This window comes from Pongo abelii, chromosome 2 (assembly GCF_028885655.2).
Source record: "Pongo abelii isolate AG06213 chromosome 2, NHGRI_mPonAbe1-v2.0_pri, whole genome shotgun sequence".
Lineage (NCBI taxonomy): Eukaryota > Metazoa > Chordata > Mammalia > Primates > Hominidae > Pongo > Pongo abelii.
In genome coordinates this window covers 167,993,105-168,013,840 of record NC_085928.1, presented here as the reverse complement: position 1 = coordinate 168,013,840, position 20,736 = coordinate 167,993,105, and the positions used below count along the sequence as shown (strand labels likewise).

The window sequence follows — 20,736 nt, the reverse complement described above, 5'->3', positions numbered from 1 at the left end:
TTAAATTAAAAGATATTTATAAAATGTCTTGAATGGCATGGCTGAGAGAAAACTAGTCATCATTCTTGGCACATTCCCTTTCCTTCACTATCAAATGTAACCAAATGTAATCAACCATAGGGCCCTGGCTATCCAACATCCTTAATTATCATTAGATCTAACTATTTCTTTCTATCTTCACAGCTTTTATGTTATTTCAGTCCATCATCTTTTCTCCCTAAATTGCTGCAATAGTCTCTTATTGAATGCCAGTAGTTCCTGCCTTGTCCCATGTCAATTCATTTTCCATTAACACAACAAAATCTTTCTAAAATGTAAACTTAATCATGTCAATTCTCTTCTTAAAATCTACAGTATCCACCATACTGCAGTTTACCTATTCCCTCTGTTATCTTGTCAAAGCTACATTACATGAAAAGTAACAACAGCAGCCACAACAAACTACTAACCTGGTTTCACTCACCAATGAACCACTTTCACCCTCTACCCCAAATGCTCCTTTTCTCCCAGCCTCCTCTAATCTTCTCTATCTAACAAAAATCTATCCTTCAGGACTCATCCTAAACCATTCTTCAATTGGGGAAACCTTCTCTTTGTCCCACAAATTATGTAATGAATTCTTCCTATACATTTCCATTAACACTCTGGGCATGTCCCATCACAGAACTGATCACAGTATTTTATAAATGCTTATTTACTTTCCTACTTACACCAGTGAAGTGAAAACTCCTTGACGATATGCATTCCATCTTTTTAATTTTTATATTCCAGCACCCAATACAATGACTGAATCAATATATTTAAGGATATGACATCTGAATCACAAGACAAGCTTGGGTACAGAGTCAGTAGCAACCAGCTCAGGTCTCTGAGCAGTACTACTCAGCCCCACTCTATCTCCAACCCATATAAAGAGCAAGGCAATTTGCAACACTGAGTGGCTGCCTGAGAAAAAACAGTAGTATTAGGAGGAAGGCACAGGTGCCTGTATGTGCATGAACATGTGTAGGGTGTGGGTGGTTATTTATTTATTTTTTACTGTTTTTGAGGGTGTGGGAGCCACAATGGGGAAAGTAGTTGAGGCTAAACTAGAACACTAGAGATTGTCCATTCTAGTTTTTAAATTAGCCTGGAGAAGCACAAGTCAGATCTTAGGTTTTTACCCCTCCTTTTAGATTAAAATTACTATCCAAGGCAGCTAAATGCTGTTAGGAAAAAAAAAGATGAACCCACAAGGAAAACTGTAAGATGTATAAGCCAGAATTTAAAAAAATAATAATCTTATCCAGCGAAAACAGAATAAACTAAACAAGAATGTAAACATAATAACATCTTCAGAGATGATTTTTAGAAATATAAGTATGAAAATGAAGTTATGAAAAAGAACCAATATATGATAGTGGGTATTACAAACATAATCATTTGAAATAAAGAATTCAGAGGATGGATTGAAAATACAATAGATACAGACAGAGGATGAATTAATAAGCTGGAAAACTGGGTAGAAGAACTATTGCAGAAGGCATAGGGAGGGGGTAAAAAGACAAGACAAACAATTGATAGAATTAAGAACAGGAGTAGAAGTGTTAACATCTATATAATGAGAATCCTAGAAGGCAGGTTAAAAAAAATGGAAGAGAAGAAATATTTGAAGAAATAATGAGAGAGATTTCCCAGATATAAAAATATTCAAATCTCAGGTTGAAAGGGCACATAGAGTGCTGAAAGGATGTTTAAAAATCTGCAGCAAAGCATATTATACGGACATTTAAGACTATAATGGATTAAGAGAAAAGTCAAAAAGCTTCCGGAATGAAAAAGGAGACCCCTACACAAAGGAAGAATATCACTGATATTAGATTTCCCAACACTAAAGTGAAGACAAGAAGACAATGGAGTAATAACAACTCTCAAGATAAAATGTTACAGGAAAAGAACTGTGAACCAAGAATTAACATATGGCTAATAAACTATTATTTAAATACAAAGAAATATAAAGAAATTCTCAGCATAGAAGGTTTCAGAAAATTCACCACACAAAGACATCATTTAAAAGAAGTCTTGAAGAATATAATGCAGGTAAGAAGATTAATAAATTCAGGAAGAATCAACAAGGTAAGGCAAGCAAAGGATGGCCTAGAATTGAGCAATTATTGTAATCTAAGTAATCAATAACTAAAAAGAAAACTAGAGAAAGTTCACCCATAATCATCTTGAATTGAAATCCCAGAAAAGATTTTCAGATTGGATAAAAAACCAAAATCCAGCAATGTATTATTTACAAAATACACATAATACAAAATGATTCAGAAGGGTTTCCCAAAAAAAGGTTTCCCATAAAACCAGGCAAATATGGACCAAAAGAAAGCTGGGGCAGAAAGTTTAATGGTTTAATGACAAAATACATTTAAGTCCCCTACTCCCATACATACATACATATGTATGTATGTATTACGTATGTATGTATACATATGTATGTATGTATATATTATGAAAAGAAGGTAATTTTAGGTAATATATACATATATATGAGAGTCAGGGACTTAAGTCTATTCTAGTCTAGGGAAAGATAAACCAAGAAGTTTTCATTTATATCTGGAAGATTTGCATATACATAAAGCTTAACACATATCACATTGGGACACCTAAGTTTAAGCAAGTTCTCCATGAAAATCAGTTTTCTTTTACTTTGGTCAGAAAGATAAGGAAGAATGACCACCTCAAAACAACACAGGTAAAGTATCATGAGTACATAAATACAACACAAAACCGTATGACATATAATACTGGTTTTAGAAGCAGAGTGCCTACACTCAAATTTAAACACTACTACAAAATAGTCCTGTGAGCTTGAGTAACAATCCAACTTTTCTCAATCTCAGATTGTCCACCTATGATGTGAGGCTTACTTGCCTTACCTAATACACAAGGTTGCTGTGAAAGAGTAAGAAGGATAATGTACATGAAGATAAAAAATAAACGATAGAAATGTTATTATGATAGAGGATATTTAAACACAAAAGTCTTAAAAGTGATTCTAAGAGTTTTAATGAATTTGAAAAAATAGAGCGGCAACATCCAAGACATTGATAGAAGGATCTTACAACAAATGGTATAAACCTGTCCTCTTTAGTGGTCTGTCTCTTGGGTTGTCCCTGTCATGACTTCATCAATATTTGTGCAACTCCTTTTGCCCTGTGCTGAAAGCAGACTTAATTCAATTATAGGTCTCAAAACTGATAAAATGGTCCTGAAGTGGAAAATGGGAAGAGATTATTGGCAAATGAATAAAGATTTGTATCGAACTAACACACAGGAGTACAGCAGGTCTTTTTTTAATCATTCCCTGTCTTAAATCTTCTGGGAACCATGAGTTTCCCTTCCCCTCATGCAGCACATCGATTTCTGAATTAGACTGCAATATTAAATAATTAATATACTTGCCATGATTGATGTTCTGCATTAGTTGAATATTAGGTTATCAATCAAAATCCACTTGGTTTAATGTAATAATATTGAAAAAGTGTCACAGGCTGTTCATCCAATTTGTAGTTGAGGCAGCACAGATAGTAATGTTGGCATAACACAAGGCTCTAAAGCAGGAAATGCAGTGGCTCAATATCTATGAAGCAGACATTTTAAAACTAACTGGGACAAGACTGAGGTTGTCCTAAATAAACCAGGTGGCACCTGATAGTTTTAATCTTAGGCGTGAGAAGATGCCATGTATCAATCATGCCATGGCAGGCAAGAAAAAAATTAAAAGTAGGTATTACTTTCCCTTTGTTACAAACAAATTTCATTATTTTTCCAAAAGAAATATACTCTAAGTCTAAAAACTATTGCTATAATAAAGCTTATGTCCTCTTAAGAAATTTGTAAACAAAAAGACTAAGATTTTTTAGATCTAGTCTTACCAGAAAGTCATTGACTTTTCTTTCCTTTTCTTAAAACAGAAGAATAGTATCAATCATACCAATGAATATTCAGGTTTTTTAGTAGTCTAGAGGAATCGGGTTAAGGAGCCACACTTAATAATGATATTTATTTTGAAAACATACTATTCTTTCTGATGATGGCAATTTCCCTTACTATCAATATTTTGCATCTACATTTGTCAAAATATAAGCTTAGGAAAATAACTTAAATTACTTGATTCTCCCAGTAAAGTAATGACAATTTTTCTCATCATTCCCTATTATCTCAATCCAAAATCTATTATGGATTTACTTATAAAAGTCATTACTTAAAAACAGATTTAAGAAACAAAAGATATCTAAAAGAAAAGTGACTTTTTTGGGGGGATGAGTAGAAACTTAACAAAATAAATATAACCAAAAGCATTTCAAAGAGCAAGCCAAAATTCCAGTGAGGGTTTAGTTATAAAATACTCATAAACCATAAATCACATAACTAATTGAAGTAGCATTAAAGTATCATTCCACTGAACAAGTCCTTGGTAAATAAAAGATTAAATATAATTATAATCACTAATGTATTATCCTATGTAAAAATGTGTACATACACAGTAATTATGAAAAATGGAGTTAACTATTAAGAATAATTTTTTTAAGAGACATTCTGTCACCCAGGCTGGAATGCAGTAGCAACATCTAGTTAGACTCTAATTCCTGGGGCCAAGTGGCCCTCCATCCTCAGGCTCCCAAGTAGCTATGACCACAGGCATGTGCCACCACACTCAGCTAATTTTTTTCTTATTTTTTGTAGAGATAGGTAGGGCCTCGCTATGTTGTGCAAGCTGGTCTTGAACTTCTAGCCTCAAGTGGTCCTCCCACCTCAGCCACCCAAAGAACTGGAATTACAGGCGTGAGCCACTGCACCTGGCCAACATAAAAATGTACAGTAGATTTTTTTGTCATGAACTAAACATATTATTTACTTTTAAAAGATTAGTATGCTGCAGTTTTCTATGGATGTAAGAGCTAAGATCATAGTTAATTTTGTATTTTTTTCTTTCATAAAGCAAAATCTACAGGAGTTGGATTTTTACATGATGTCACTGAAGGCTTATAAAAGCCTGACTACATACATTATTACAAATCTACATTTTCCATCTCAAACAATAATGAAAACATTTTTACATGTATTAGATTTTGTTATGTATCAAATGTTATTGATGAATAAAAAGTTTGGCAAAATATAAATCTAAGAAAAAGCTGAGTTCTGCCAGGTGTGGTAGCTCACGCCTGTAATCCCAGCACTTTGGGAGGCCAAGGTGGGTGGATCATGAGGTCAGGAGATTGAGACCAACCTGGCTAACACGGTGAAACCCCATCTCTACTAAAAAAAAATACAAAAAATTAGCTGGGCATGGTGGCGGGCGCCTGTAGTCCCAGCTACTCGGGAGGCTGAGGCAGGAGAATAGCGTGAATCCGGGAGGCGGAGCTTGCAGTGAGCCAAGATCGTGCCACTGCACTCCAGCCTGTGCGACAGAGCAAGACTCCGTCTCAAAACAAAACAAAACAAAAAAAGCTGAGTTCTAATTTCAGCTCTACTATTTACTACTGGTCTTTGTTCAGTTATCTATTTCTCAAATTTTTCTCACCTTACATTCAAAATCACAGATTAACAAGATAATCAGCATATAATATAGAAGTCACTCAGTAAATACTGGTTCAATACAACAGCCTAATAATGGACCAATTGACTACACTTCACTTCCAAAATAAAAAAAAATCTTTATATAAGTTTCAGCTTTCTTAATTGTCTTGAAATCCATTTCAACTGTAATACCTATAAATGAAAGTCAGTCTCATTTTCAAACATCAAATCTTGGATGGATGGATGGATGGATGGATGGATGGATGGATGGATAGACAGATCAATTTTGGCTAGTATCCAATAGAACACTACAGATATCCTGATATAAGCACATTCTTATGTTCTATTTGCAAGAAGGTACGGTGTTGGGAAAAGCAGGCAAAAATAATTTCTATTTTTGTATTTTAACTCAATTTAAAAAAATGCTTAATGTCAGTACTCTGATCTACAAAGATCTTCCTGAAATTCTCAGTTTCTGCTTCTCAGGTTTGGTTAGAATTCTTAGCACTTTTCCCTTGATTGGCGAACACCTTGCAAATTAGTGGCTCTAAATGAATATTCTTATGTTACTATAGTTCAGAATGATGGTTTTCAGATGTTTGCATTTTACAAGTAGTTTTTCATCTGACTGTTATCGGTAATAAATAAAGCTCTAGAACTTATAAATCACTTGCACAGATAAGTCTACCATAGTAACAAAATTTAAGTATTTTGTTTTCTTTTTAAGATCCTTTAGTTTTATAGACAAATATTAGTGAGCATCCACTATGTCACGACAAGTTTAAATTAAATATATTAAAACAGCCAAGGGCTTATGATACACACTTGGCTTATTCCAATGGGAAGCTGAACACTTAAGCTGGTATGGATCAGTTACGCCACTTAAAACCAGTCAAGTAAACAGAGTTCACAGAAAGGGTCTACAGGGGAAAGAGAAGAGATTTCAATATTTCTGAAGTCATGCTCTAGATAACAGTTGCAAACAAAGGAAAACTAAAATTTTGTCATCAGTAGATCTGATGTAAAAGAACCAATAAAAAAGGTCTTTTAGACACAAGAGAAATTATAGCAGAAACAGACTTGAAATGTCAAGGTGAAAGAAGTACAACAGAAATGTTATTTGCTGAGCTCCCTTAGCTCCACGATAAATTCTGAGGGGATAATAAAAACAATAACAACATAAACATCATCAACAGAAAAAAAGCAAGAAAAAATATGGTATCTATGCCTTAGATGTTAAAAACTGTGTTGTCAAACCAAGGCTAGTACAGTCAGTCCTCCCTATCTGTGAATCCACAACAATGAAGTCAACCAACCACAGATCAAAAATATTTGGGGGTTGGGGGGAATGTGCATCTGTATTTAACATGTGCAGATTTTTTATTCTTGACATTATTCCCTAAACAATACAGTATAACAACCACTCACATAACATTTAAGTTGTACTAGGTATTATAAGCAATCTAGATATAATACATAAATTATAGACAAATACTATGCCATTTTACATGAGGGACTTAAGAATCCATAGACTTTGGTATGTGCAGTAGGTCCTGGAATCAATATCCCACAGATACCGGGGAAGATGGTATATAAAATAGTTAATGTCCAATACAGGCAGGGAAAGGGCATGTCATACATGCTACCTATCTGGTACTTCCCACACGCAGGACAAACATTCATAATCAATGACAACTCTCTTTCCAACTGAGGCCACGTGCAACTCAACACATTTTAGTAAGGAGTCATGGCCAGTTGTCTGGAGTTAGCAGGTGAGATGCAAGCTATTCACCATCACCCCCCACTTCAACCCATGCTCTTGACCTTGTTCAAGGAAAGTTCATAAAAAGGAAAAATGACCAGATGTGTTAGAGTGGTTGGAAAAGATTTCAAAGAGAAGGGTAATTTTAGCTAGATCCTGAAGGATTCATTGTATTTGGGTAGACTGAGTACACAGAAAGGAGGAGGCAGGAAGAGTGAGCTCAAAGGTCCAGCATGACCTGGCAGTGTTCAAGTATGGAGAGTACCCTGCCCAGAGAAGATGTATTAAAAGGTCATACAACTTTAATTAATTAAAAATAATTTTTATAATGTAAGTTTTTAGGTCCATCATATACAGTTGTGCATGTTGTTCATTATGAAAAAACAAAAAAAAATCAAGAGGGCAAGTGGAAACTAAAAGCTATATGCCCCAGCCAAACAGTATATCCTGGTATGCATCCACAGGAAAAAGGGACATCTTGTATAATATGCACAAAGTTGCCATATGGGCTACAAGTGACCCTGCAAATAATAAATGCTTATTGTAGAAAAATTCAAAATCACATCTGGTTCTAATGAAGAAAAAATAAAAGTCACCTGAAATCCCACTAGCCAAAGATAATAGCTTCAATATGTGCTCGTTTTTTCCTCCAGACATTCTTATGAATACACACAAATACAATTATTTTTCTTATAAAAATGGGACCATGGTTGATTTGTTATATAGCTTAAATTTTTTCACTACTATATATTGTAAATAGCTTCTGGGTGTCAATAATATACTTGCATATAATATTTTAATGTTTGCATACTATTCTGCATACAGATGTACAATAAGCTAACTTATCCCTTATTTTTGGACATTTAGGTTCTTTCTGATTTATCCTTATAAATAAAACTGGGGTATAAGAAAAGAATAATCACTAGATTAAAAAATCATTGATGATTTTATGTAATGTTTATTTCACTTGCAGAACTGGGGTTAAATAATTTTTATAAGGGGAAATAAACCTAGTATATTTCATCTCTACTATTTAATCATAAGTAAATTCATGCATTCTATTACTTCTATATAAATACAAATATTTAAATATCAATTAAATTCACATTACAATTATAAATAATCTAAATTTAAATGTAATTTTAAAATACAATTTCTACTTCCAAAAATTCTACTATAAAATTATGTCCTAGTAATTTCATAAAAGCAATATATTCCCATATGTAACACAGTCAACAACCCAAATGGAAGGTCATAAATATATCCTATTAAGTCTTTAGCTATTAAAACTGAGGGAAAAGGCTAGGTGCAGTGGCTCCCGCCTGTAATCCCAGCACTTTGGGAGGCTGAGATGGGTGGATCACAAGGTCAGGAGATGGAGACCATCCTGGCTAACACAGTGAAACCCCGTCTCTACTAAAAATACAAAAAATTGGCCGAGTGTGGTGGCACGCACTTGTAGTCCCAGCTACTCGGAAGGCTGAGGCAGGAGAATCACTTGAACCCAGGAGACAGAGGTTGCAGTGAGCTGAGATCGTGCCACACTACACTCCAGCCTGGGAGACAGAGTGAAAAGTGCAACATGTGTATATTTTTCCTGAAAACAGCAAAGTTTGAATAACTCAGAAATTGATTATCCAAGTTTTCAATTATTAAAGTCTTTTTATGATTTTCTCTTCCTTCTGTTGTTCTGTTTAACTTCTGTTCTCCTATTTAACTCAACAGGAAACTGAAAACTAAGGTGTAATTTTAATCAGGTAAGCATCTAATAGTGCTAGGAAATAATAATGAAGTCTTTCCTTGTTTAATGAATCAAACTCCTCAGCCTAGAATTCAAGATTCTTGCTCAAGTCAAAAGATTTGCCATTTCCTAAAGACCTCTTTGCACTTCCCAGCACTTAAATTTTCATAGTATTTGTCTAAGTGAACTGACCTTCTCAAGCACCTGTGAGGAAATACTGAACAGAGTTTGCCAGGCGCTGTAACAAGTGCTTTACATAATCTGCTCATTTAACACTTACGATTTTATCATAAAGAGATGTAATTATTTTACCTATTTCATAGACGAGATAAATGAGGATCAGAGAGATTCAGTAGATCACACTATACCGCTCAGCTAGAAACCTGAATTCAATTCCCAAACTTTAGTCAAGGGAGAATTTATTACTGTCAACTCTAAAAAACAATAACCTCAGAATAAAACAAGATTTTACAACATTCCTTTACTCCTTAATTGGAAACATGATTAGGGAGGAGGCAGCAAAGCGATGAATATTTAAGTAAAAATAAACACTAGCTGAACCTGGTCACTTACACTTGCATTCTCATTCAATTCTTACAATATTCACAAAACAAATACTGTATAAATAGCTAACACATTTAAACAGTTAGGAAGATTTTATAGTGCACAGTAAAGATCTATAAAATAAAAGGAAATGCCATTTTTCACCTAGCAAACAAGCAAAGGTGAAAACAAATGATAACGTTTCCATTGTTGGCAAAGGTGCTGAGAATCAGGTATCCTAATGCACTGCCAGTGGAAGCAGAAAATAACACAGGTTTTCTGGAGGGCAATTGGGAGAACGTATATCAACATTCTCAATAATACACATAAAGCCTTTGCCTCACAGTCTGCTTCTCTAAGTTTATCCCAATGATACATTCACAAAATATTAATCACTCCATTGTATTTAATACAAAAAAACTGAGAACTAAATGCCCAATAACGGCAAACTGTCAAATAAAATATAACCATACAACAGAAAATGATATCACCATTAAAAATTGTGACATAGTTACGTATTTTCACGAAATGGTCTTGTGCTATAGTAAGTTTTTTTTTTTTAAATCATGTTACAAAACGTAAGAGGGTAAGTTTTATACATCCATGTGTACAGTGTGGTACATGTGCATTTATCTAAAAAGATATAAACGAAAAAGTAAACAGTATTTGATAGTGGGATTATGAGTGCTTTTTTGTTCATTCTAATTGTTTATATGTTTTGTAAAGTGTCTTCCATGAAAAAAAATTATTATTCCAATTTAAAAAGTATTTTTTTAAAAATCCTCACAGCAGCTTTATTGAGTAGTATATTATTCTGGGTCTACATTCAGCTCACATTTTTCCTGTTATCTATAATCATAAATTATTTATGTACACGACTTTTACCTCTAGTGTTCACTTTAAAAACCTTGTCTACATTTTTGTTCACCCTTATACCATCTACATAATTTAATACAAATAGAATCTTCCTAATTTTGGTATGTGATTATCCAAGCTACAGATGAATTCAATTTAGAGATGGCGAATGTGAAATAGAGATAATGAAGACAGTTATGTTCGCAATGCACGAGGCAAACAGAAATGGTGAACTCTTCAATAATGTATCCCACTTTCTCTATGTTAGTTTTGGCTCCTATCACTAATCACCAAAAGTCCTCCAATACTTTCTCCCTAACACCAATGTCTTCATATCCCAAGTTCATGTCATTGCCTGCTTTATAATCTACCTTACCTGGCTAACAATTTTCTGCCAATATGTAACTCTTCTCAAACCAGTTCATTATCACCTCCATAATTTTGCTCATCCATTCATCTACCTAAAACAATATTCTCTTCTTCTCAAAATCTGCAAATTCTTATATTTATTGTACAAGAACCACTTAAAATCCCACCATGACTATGTTCATAATAATTTCTTAATCTCTAAACTTACAGTCCTTCCTGACATTTAATGGGTAAGCGCTAAGATCTTTGCAAATGTCCCAAGTTGAAAATGCAATAATGCATGTAAAGTGCTCAGCATACTGCATTTAGCAAATATTACTAATTATTGTCAACATCACCATTACTACACAGACCTTTGATGAGGATTGTTCAATACATTAACATCAGAAGAAAACAAAGCCACTGTGAGATACAGTGCTGAGCAGTTAGTAGGCTTTACTCATTGGCTAAGTTACATGACTCCTTCACAGCATCCTCTCAGAACATAGGCTTTGAGTCATGCCACACAAAAGTTACAAATTGTCACATACAACAGGCCACATCACTTTGAATAGACAGAATATTAAATCTGTGGATACCAAGGTCAAATGCATTGCCCTTATAGAAAACTCCTGATAGTCTGGCACTTGATTGTCAGTAATTATTTTATGTGGCTTCTATGTAGATATCCATTTCCCAACTTAATTATTAGCTTAGGTAAACCTGCTTTGTTACCACATGAAGCTCTTTGATAAGCACAGACAGGGCTGGGGATGGGGAGGTGGGTATGGCTGCATCTCCCTCCAGAAAACTGCAAAGCACTGGCTGTGTACCAAGTATGTGTACCAGTATGAGGAGGGCAGCTTTCTTCCATGAGGCCTGCCAGGCAAAACTCTGTAACTGCCAATGGGTATGACTGATTGGTCACACATAGAATTTTGGCCTGGAACCAGTTTCCTCAGCTACCATGTTACTCACAGGCTTCCCTTCAGTTCGACTTTTTGAAAGAGAGAACTATACACATACTCTATCTCCCCTTTCCTACCTCCCACTACATCCAAAAATTACTCTTGGCTAAAGTCATCAGTGGTTCCCCCATGTTGCCAAATCCAAAGTCTACTTTATCATCTTTCTCTTTATACAATTCTTAGAACCATTTGATACTGTCTAACATTCATATTCATGTTGATAAGCCCATGCTGAACTAATGTTCAATACTTCATAGCCTTTCCTCACTTGTCTTCTATAATATTATATCGTTCAGGTTTTCTACATTTTCTCAAAAAAATGGCTCTTCAAGTCTCTTGTAGTTCCATGCTCTTCTCTCCAGCCACCAAAGGTAAAGAGCTCCCCAAAGATCAGTCCTGGGCGCTAGTCTTGTGCTATACTTTCTTCTTAATCCATCTCACCCTCACACACAGCATTAACGGCAACCTATACGTACATGTGCGAAAAATGCATATCATTCATAAGCTCCAGATTCATATACCCTGTTGTCTATTTGACATGTCTATTTGGATATCTAAAAAAAAAAAAGCTTATGCTCAATAGATCCAAAACTAAATTCTTGAGTTCCTCCTTCAAAACTGATCCTTTTCAGTATTTCCAATTTCAGAAAAGGATCATATCATTCATCCTTCTGCTCAAGCCAAAAACCTGGGAATCAACCACTTCACTTTCTTCTCTTTCCCCCTACAAATACAATCTATCAGTTAGTCCTACTGATTCTACCTCTTAAGTAATCACAAAAACTATCTATATTTATATCAACTGCCACCATCCTAATTCAATTGCCATGACCTCCAACCTAGTCTTTCTTAATTCTGTCATAGCTATTTTAACCACTTCCGCCGTTATTTCACTCTCATCCACCTATCGCAAAACAACCAGTCTAATCTTATAAAAATGAATCACTTCGGGCCTCACGCCTGTAATCCCAGCACTTTGGGAGGCCAAGGTGGATGGATTGCCTGAGCTCAGGAGTTCGCGACCAGCCTGGGCAAAAGGGTGAAACCCCGTCTCTACTAAAATACAAAAAATTGGCAGGGCATGGTGGCATGCACCTGTAGTCCCAGTTACTCAGGAGGCTGAGGCAGGAGAATTGCTTGAATCCAGGAGGCAGAGGTTGCAGTGAGCTGAGATTACGCCACTGCACTCCAGCCTGGGAAACAGAGCAAGACTCCGTCTCAAAAAAAAAAAAGGAATCACTTCATTTTTGAGCTCAAAACCCTTCAATTCCTTTTCACTGGAGCCATCATGATTTGCCCCCCACCACACACACACATAAACATTATTTATTCATTCAACAACTATTACTGATCACTATCTCTGGGCCAGATTCTGTGATAGGTATTATGGATACAATTATGAACAACATAGACTAGGTGATGTGGAGCTTAAAGACAGGTATAAAAACCATCGCACAAATATATAATTAGTACCTAATCATTAGTTACCAATAGTTTAATTAATTCGTAAATATGTGATATGAAAAATATTTCAGAAGTTAATACAGGGACCTATAAGATAGAATCAAAGGAAAACAAGAATTGCTCAAGGAATTCTTCTCTCATTTTATTCCACTGTCATGCTTGCTCGCTACAGCCTTCTTCTTGGGTGTATTTGTTATGCTTTTTAAGCTACCCAGAATCTGAATACCATTCCAAATTCGGTGAGCTTTGAATCCAAAGTATTCCAAATATAGGATGACATGAATTATACTAGGAAATTTGAATAAAGAGTTGATGAAAGACAAGAATAAAAAGATTATTCTCGGTGATAGTGGCAACAGCGCTTAAGTCCAGTGGCAGCAATGTCAGAAGCAGGGGTGGTCAGTGCCTGCATACTATCTATACTGATACCATGGTATACACAGGCAGTAACACCAGCTGACCAGTCTTCTTTTCCTGTCAATTTTCACAACCTGGTTTCCCAGAGTTCCCACTGATTACATAAGCTACCCAATAGTCCCACATAATCTATGTTTATTTATTTACTTGCAATCTTTCCTAATAGAATCTAAGCTCAGTAAGCACAACTTACATCTAGAAAAGAGGAAGTGGCATGGGGGAAGTCCTAGAGGCTTGAAATACCACTGCATATAAGAAAGACTTTTGTTTTATTCTAGTTCACATAAATGACAGTACAAATGAAGATTCTTCTAGGAATTACTTTCTCACAATAAATGGTTTTATATCTGCCTGCATAAAATAAAAAATAACATATTCAATTTATGGATAGTTTTCACCTAATTTTTATTAGTAATACTTAAAGGCCAATGGAGAATTTAAAAGTGCGCTAGCTTATTCTATTAAGCCGAAAGTACAAATCAGGGATCAGCAAACTACAGCCCATAGGCCAAATCCAGCCTATTTCCTGTTTTTGTACAGCACATGAGTTAAAACAGTTTTTACATTCTTAAATGTCTGGGAAAAAATCAAAAGAACAACATTTCATGACACATGAAAATTACTGAAATTGATATTTTAGTGTCACTATATGAAGTTTTGTTGGGAAACAGCCACACTCATTCTTTTATGTATTTCTATGGCTGCTTTAATGCGATTAACAATAGCTGAGGAGTTGCAACAGAAATCATGCATGGCACTCTCATTAGTTTGCATTGCTGCTCAGGGCACAAAAAAAATCACAGTAACATAGCATAACTAAATGCAGTTTCAAGAGCCTTATGAATTGCCATAATGTGACATTTAATTTTTAATACCAGTGTATAAGAATCATATCAAAATGACAAAAGAATAGAAAAGGAGCCTTCAACTGTCATTTTTAAGGCGCAGTGAAGTGTGGACTATTTTATCAAATTAAATGGCAATTCATTGTGCTTATTATACAATGGCACTACAGCTGTGCTGGAAAAATAGCATATGTGTTGATTTTTAAAAATAGTATATACTTGACTGAACACTCTTTACAGTATTTCCAACTCACAGGAAAGCAATAGTCCAAAAAAATAGAACATTTAAAATGGAATATCTCATCACAGCAGAATTTCACAAAAATAAAAAAATAAAAATGAGTTTCTGAGTGGTGTATTTGTCAACCAATCAATGAAAGCCATTTACCAAAGATGACTTAATTAGTGTTTGACTGCAGTCAAAGAAATGTGTCCAGGGAAAATAAACTTGCTTAAAACTATTAGACTTTCAGCAAGAACAGTTGTTCAAACTGTTGAAGACACAGGGAATATCATCAACATGTCCAGTGAAGAGATAAGGCAAATGAGTCCAAGTGGTTTTGCTTGGCTCTTCATGAGTCCACAGATGTCAGAGATAATGCTCAGTTGTTTATTTGAGGAGTCAATGCTGAGTGTGGAATGACTTAAGAATTAGCCTCCATGAAAATTATGTGTAGAACATGAGAATATTTTCAACAAAATTGAGAAAACACTCATTCAGTACAACCTGACGTGGAATCTGCTAAGATGTGCTACATATCATGGTAGTTAACAATAGAGAGCAGAAAGCAGCTTTGTTGGACAAATCTACAAAGCTTGTGAAAATGTAAGTCTATGAAAATTTAAGGCCTACACTTATTCACTGCATTATTCACCAGCAAATACTTTGTAAAAATATCTGAAGGTAAAATGTGGTATTCAACCAGAAGTGTCGACAGTGAAGCTCACTTGCTCTTGTGGACTTGTCCATTGTTGGTTGTATGATCTTTTTGACAGATACAGATGCTGAATATCCTGATTATTCCAACACATGGCAGCAGTTTGATGTCTTAACAGTGGTAAAGTCTAATTGTGATGTTTCACATTAGGGATCAATACTGAAATTTTTCTGACTGAGAAGAACCCCCTCAACCACTTTTATCCTAAACCACTTTTAGCTTCAGCAGTAGACATAAAAATGCTCCTTAGCTGGGCACAGGGGCTCATGCCTATAATCCCAACTACTAGGTGGGGGCTTAGTGAGAGGACTGCTTCAGTCCAAGAGTTCCAAAGGCTGCAGTGAGCCATGATCCTGCCACAGCATGTAAGCCTGGCCACAGAGTGAGACGCTGTCTCTAAAACAAAAAATAAATAAATAAAAATAAATTTTAATGAGCTCAACCTAAAATTACAAGGCAAAATGTGCTTATATGCAAAATTCATCCAACAGTAAAGGCATTTCGGTAACAACTGATGTTGCTTGAATCAAAAAGTAATGTCAAACTGCTTTATATACTTCCCATGTTGTCAAAGTTAAAAGAAGATATTCATTCCAACCCACATTTCAGGGAGTATGTTTTTTGATCTCAAATTACAGTTCCAGCAGTATTTTTCTGCCCTTAATGCAAGTGCAAAGAAAATTTCCATATTCACAAATCCACTTAACTGCACAATTGAGGAGCTTCTACTTCAACTGGAAGTGATTAATCTGCAAAATAATAACTAAAAGACAAAAATCAAGAAAAGAATCTAACAGAATTTTATAAATGCCTTTCAAGCAATGAACATGATCATAGATTACAATCAAATTTGGCAATACCTATCTGTGTGAAGACATTTTCAAAGATGAAATGTTTAAAATCTCATTACAGATCAGCATTAAAAGATAAATGCTTGTAATCAATTCTGATAACAAGGAACATTAATTTAGAACCCTAATCAAGTAAAGTGCTAGCTCCCCAAAAGGAATTCCATTTTTTAAATTCATGCATTTTAATTACAAAAAATTGTGCTCAATAATTATTATTATACTTTGAATTTTGTCCAAAAACTGTGGACATATATTTTCTCTCTTGTTATAGATTTATGTTTACAGGATACCTTCAATTTTGCCTCTTAGCCCACAAAACCTAAATATATATATACTGTTTAGCCCTTTGCTGAAAAAGTTTACTGATCTCTGGTCTAAATCATTTAAATTCTAATTGTGTTCAAACTATATATCCATATGAGGTTATTTTGACTTTAGTAAATGGGGAGATAGGAAGCCAGAGGCAAAAAGAGATGTGTTGTAGTCTTCTCATTTTTATATTTGCATGACAATCACTAAGATAAATATTGATAGCATTTCAAAATCCAAATGACAGATATAAGTTAAGAAATAACACGCAACAAAATACAAAGGAGAGCTAAATCTAAAAGTTGAGAACATCATCAACTTCTTCCATCTGCTTTTAGTCTGCTATCAAAAAAGGTAATATTGTATTAATTTTAGGTAATAAAAATATTGGTCGAAAAACTAAAGAAAATGATTATTTAAAAAAATAAACTAAAGTATAGGACCAATAAGACAAATACTAAAGGAGACAAATTTTGTCTTCCACAATAACAATTCAACTCTTTACAAACTGAGAGTTTGAGAAAAGAGGGGTAACATGAAAAAAGACAAATGTTAATTATTCTATCTAAAGGCTAACCTTGGCGCCTTTCTGTCTGGCGGCACCCATCAAGTAAGCCAAGATGGGTGCATACAAGTACATCCAGGAGCTATGGAGAAAGCAGTCTGATGTCATCATGCGCTTTCTTCTGAGGGTCCGCTGCTGGCAGTACCGCCAGCTCTCTGCTCTCCACAGGGCTCCCCACCCCATCCAGCCTGATAAATTGCGCAGATTGGGCTACAAGGCCAAGAAAAGTTACGTTATATATAAGATTCATATTCGCCATGGTGGCCGAAAACGCCCAGTTCCTAAGGGTGCAACATATGGCAAGCCTGTCCATCATGGTGTTAACCAGCTAAAGTTTGCTCACAGCGTCAGTCCGTTGCAGAGGAGTGAGCTGGACGCCACTGTGGGGCTGTAAGAGTCCTGAATTCTTACTGGGTTGGTGAAGATTCCACATAGACATTTTTTGAGGCTATCCTCATTGATCCATTCCATAAAACTATCAGAAGAAATCCTGACACCCATGGATCACCGAACCAGTCCACAAGCACAGGGAAATGTGTGGGCTCACATCTGCAGGCCAAAAGAGCCGTGGCCTTTGAAAGGGCCATAAGTTCCACCACACGATTAGTGGTTCTCGCCAGGCAGCTTGGAGAAGGCGCAATACTCTCCAGCTCCACCGTTACCACTAATATAGGTAAAGTTTGTAAAATTCATACCTAATAAACTATTTAGGGCAGTCATGTCTGCTTACAGGTGTTATTTGTCTGTTAAAACTAGTCTGCAGATTATTTCATGAATATCAAACTAAGAAAGTTAAAGTGCAATAATGTTTGAAGAAAATAAGTGATGGTGTATCTTGTTTCTAATAAGATAAACTTTTTTGTCTTTGCTTTATCTTATTAGGGAGTTATATGTCAGTGTATAAAACATACTGTGTAGTATAATAGGTTTAAAATAAATTCTTTAAAAGAGGAGTACTGAAACTAGCTCTGTAGATTTGTCTGGTGCATGTGATGAAATCTGCAGCTTTATTGGGGTGATGGCAATGCTCTGCTGGTTTACTTTCAAGTAGCTGGGTTTTTCAGTTTGGCAGGTACAGACTTTTTAAATTGGGCTTTGCTTTAAAAATTGTAGGGTGGGAGGAGGACATCTTAACTATGTCATGATTATATTTAGAAAATTACGGGGACAAATCTGGGTTAGCCTGAGGAAAACTGCCTCTGTCTCCACAGTACCATTTTAAGTTCACATAAAAGGTGAAAGCTCCTGGTTCAGTGCCATGGCTTCATGGCATTCAATGGCTAGTGGTAGTGGTATTAACACTGGTACGTTTTGAAATTGAATGTTAGATAAAATTATTAGCCTTAAGGTTGGTAAGCTAGCAATCAATATGCTAGGGTGGGAAGCTGGTGAGCCAGTGGCCCTTAGATAAACACCTTTGAAGTGTGAGCTTAGAAGTCAACCTTAAAATACGTAACAATAACACTAATTTGTGATCATTATGAAACCCTTCAGTCACATTGTGGGGGGGTGGGGAGTAGTTGACTGTAAGTACATCATTCTTAGTCTGTTCAGTTTTAAAAACATCTTGGGTTACCCACTGTGTGTATTCCCATAGGCTACAGAAAAAGTCATCCACGTGCATGGTTTCCAACCATATGTGTTTTCTGCAGTTATTTCTCTTGTTCCTGGCCAAACTACCCTAAAAATCCTTACCACCATTCCACAAAGTTGGGCCATCACTTGTGCGTTCACTTTCAGTGAAAGTATGCCACCACACTGCATTTCTGTTTCCATCACGTCTTCCAGGAGACTAGGCTACTGTTTTCCAGGGTGAATTTACGCTCTGAATTTCCACAGTGTAAAGGAAATGTAGACAAAGAATTGTCCAATTCTAAATTCTGACTTTGCTGACTTAATTTAAATGCTTGCTTCTCTGAATCAATTTTCTCCTATCTTCTCTAGGGGTTTCAAAAGGCTTAGTTAATTGATTTCCAGAAAGTACTCATAGCAAGTTCATAAAAGTTCTTGAGACCTAAATTTCTTCTCAAAAAAAGAAAAGATCTTAAGTCATACATTTTGATTGTGTAGAGGTTGCTCAACTAAAGGAATAAATGTCTATTAAACCAAAAAAAAAAAAAAAAAAAAAAAGACTAACCTTGGCAAAATCAGAAAGAAACATTCCAGTACACTGGAGAAAAATGGCTTTTTCTTCATTAATTAAAGATAATTTAGCATAATGTTGAATAATCAGTTTTACAGGCATTGAACTTTTATAGGACAGGTTATATGAAATCCCAAACATGTTCTCAGCACTTCAGCATACCCCTAAAATTCCTATTTCTAAACATTAAAAGCACTGTTTAAATCTCATTATATGGATACTCTTTATCTATTAAAGAATACATAAACAGAATTCTTACAATACATAAACAATGCCAAATGGCTTCAGTTTCCAAATGGGCAACACTGAGGAAGCACTCTGAATGTTTCAATTTTAAGTTATTTTATAGGGTCATTACCATGTTTATGATAAAATTTTTAACACTTAAATCTGTGTAGTGTTACACTGTAAAAACAACAACTATACATTTCACAAAGATACAGTTGGCAAACATGACTCAAGCAACTACCATGAGAAAGAGAGCCTGAGAGAGCGAGAGTTAAGAGTGAGAGAAAGACAGAGGGAGAGAGAATGAATGGAATCCAAAGATTGAATATTAAGAAATGTCCCTGTTTGCTTCTCAACTGGTTCTACATATTTTCCCTCCAAGATTATTACCATGTTTTAACTCAAAGAAAGTAGACTTAGGGTAATACTTATTTAGTATGGGGATGCTTACCAATCCAATTAATCAGACCTTATAAACACACTGACATTTTCATAAAGGTTCTCAATATATCATATCAATATAATACATGTTCTGAATGGCTAGACTTCGTATTACAGGAAATAGGCCTCAGTGCTAACATTCATACTGAAAAGACACTGTGGTAGAATGGGGGATAATTCATCCGTGAGTTCCATATTTTATTAAAATTTATACAACAGAAGAAAATATGACTGTTTACAAAGAAAAAAGAAAATAGACTTACAGAACCTTACATTTTGAATCCATAAATAACAAATAAAAGATATTTAGCTTATTTCCACAAGAAGATGAATCTGTGTGTGTATATGTATGTGTAAAGACCTTTATGAATGGAAAATGTGTATGACTTAGACTAGGGCCAGGTATGTTTACTACCTTGAACATTTAATACTAAATGGAATACACAAATTTTAACTATATTAACCCTCCAATAATAAAAACTATCTGAACTAATAAAACAAAGTTCCAGGTTTATAAGTTATACAGTAACAATGCATTGAAATTGCCATACATCATTGAGATGATTCCTGAATATAAACAGAAGCATTATGACAGAGGGGATTAAAACCTGCAAATTAATTTCCACTAATATCAGAAGATAAAAACACAAAAACAGGTTCTTTTTTTTAACCTCTCAAAAGCTAGTACTCATAGTTATATAAGACAACGCCTTTATTCTTATATACACCATTTTTTAGTAAAGGGGAACAATGTTT

General features: G+C 35.0%; 1 protein-coding gene and 1 pseudogene across 14 annotated transcripts in view; one reads left to right on the top strand and one right to left on the bottom strand.

Annotated features, from left to right (window-relative positions):
• Positions 1–20,736, bottom strand: part of RSRC1 (arginine and serine rich coiled-coil 1) — a 424,026-nt gene that overhangs the window by 235,227 nt on the left and 168,063 nt on the right. The window lies entirely within an intron of this gene.
• Positions 17,224–17,927, top strand: LOC112132693 (large ribosomal subunit protein eL15-like; annotated as a pseudogene).